General features: G+C 58.7%; 1 protein-coding gene across 1 annotated transcript in view; it reads left to right on the top strand.

Annotated features, from left to right (window-relative positions):
• The first annotated feature begins 1114 nt into the window (after positions 1–1114).
• DTX4 (deltex E3 ubiquitin ligase 4) overlaps positions 1115–1673 on the top strand; it is a 43152-nt gene continuing 42593 nt past the window's right edge. Inside the window, exon 1 of the mRNA XM_040495054.1 lies at positions 1115–1137. The gene's annotated coding sequence lies outside the window, so the exon portion shown is untranslated. The remainder of the gene's footprint in view (positions 1138–1673) is intronic.

Below are 1673 nucleotides of genomic sequence, written 5' to 3'. Positions count from 1 at the left end.
GCCTTAGGGAGAGACTAACCGGATCTCCAGAAGTCATGCTAGGGAGATTTTGGCGCAGGGGCATCATCAAGAGTGAAGCTCAGAGGCAGCCTGCATCCTAGACCTTTTTGGAGGCTGGACGAAGAACATATATGATTGTTTTTTTCTTTTGCTTCTTATCTAGAACCCTGTGAACAGGGAGACGAGGGAAGAAGGATGAAGAAGAAATGGGAAATGCTAACGATAGAACAGGTGGCTGTAATTCAAGAGGGAGCAAGAGAGGGAAAGCAAATCTTCCGAAACAAAAGACAAAGTTCATGACATTATGAAAGAAAATGGTTATTTCAAAGAGATTTTTTTAAAAAAATTTTTTTCAACGTTTTTATTTATTTTTGGGACAGAGAGAGACAGAGCATGAACGGGGGAGGGGCAGAGAGAGAGGGAGACACAGAATCGGAAACAGGCTCCAGGCTCTGAGCCATCAGCCCAGAGCCCGACGCGGGGCTCGAACTCACGGACCGCGAGATCGTGACCTGGCTGAAGTCGGACACTTAACCGACTGTGCCACCCAAGCGCCCCATATTTCAAAGAGATTCTTAATCCCAGCCCCTAACACAAACTGTTTTTATTTCTGTATGGTATCCTGGATCTTCCTGATCATATGCATTCACGTATGCGGTCGCCAGCCACCTCAGCAAAACGAAGTTTGCGTTCTCTGGCAAAATTACCGTGAAATCCTGATGTTAATCTGCCCTTCTGGGTTATTTTCCTATTAACGAGCGATGACGAAAACAGCCAAGTCTAGCTCGTGTCTGTCCTACTCTCCCAATATTTTGGTCCCAGAAACCCTGCAGAGTAACTCAATTTAGCCTGTATCTCCCGGACTACAGTAACGTTGAAGCAGACCAGAAAAAAAACACATTTGCCCTCTAGGCGGACGATATAAACCCATCACCCTCCAAATCGCTGCAACCCTTTGCACCCGGTCTCAGGAGCAGAGGTTAGAGGCGAGCGGCCGTGCGTGGCCACTGGTCCGCACGCGTCGCCCCGGGCCAGCAGGGGGCGTGTGAGCCGCGGGCGCCCCCCTCCGGGGCCCGGGCCGCCGGGGGCGTGGCTCCGCATCCTTGACGGACAGCTGAGGATGCGGGCGAAGATGAGGTAATAGGAGCCGGAGCAAGGAGGGCGTGGGGGTGCGGGCGCGCGAGTGTGTGCGAGTGTGTGAGTGTGAGTGCGTGCGCGAGCCGGAGACACCGCGTGTCTCGGCGCTGGCGCTGCGGACCCCGATCGCGCTGAATTAAACGCGGAGAGAAAGACCATTCCGTTTCTGGGAGGGAGGCCGCAGAGCGGCGGCGCGCGACAGCTGCGGTCCCGGGGCCGCGTCATGGCCGGCCGCTTTGGGGCGCCTGGGGACGCGGGAAACCCCCGCGGGCGCGCGTTTGCCTTGGCGCCCCGCTCGGGAGGGGCGCTCCATTCTGGAGGCGACTGAGCAGAGCCGCAGGGAGGGGGAGCTCTCGCCGCGGCGGCCACCGCGTCCGCGCGGCCGGAGGGTGGGCAGGGAGGGGCGCGCGGGGAGGGGAGCCCGGCGTGCCTTTCCGAGCGCGAGCGCGCGGCGAGCTCCCACCCCGCCGCCCGCAGAGCCCGAGGCGCAACTGGTGCGAGGGCCCGGGGCTCGCGTCGCCGCCAGCCCAGCTCGG

Source organism: Herpailurus yagouaroundi, unplaced genomic scaffold (assembly GCF_014898765.1).
Source record: "Herpailurus yagouaroundi ecotype Mexico unplaced genomic scaffold, PumYag 187, whole genome shotgun sequence".
NCBI classification, from domain to species: Eukaryota; Metazoa; Chordata; class Mammalia; order Carnivora; family Felidae; genus Herpailurus; species Herpailurus yagouaroundi.
The sequence above is the reverse complement of the archived record's forward strand: the minus strand, read 5'-3'. Positions and strand labels throughout refer to the sequence as shown.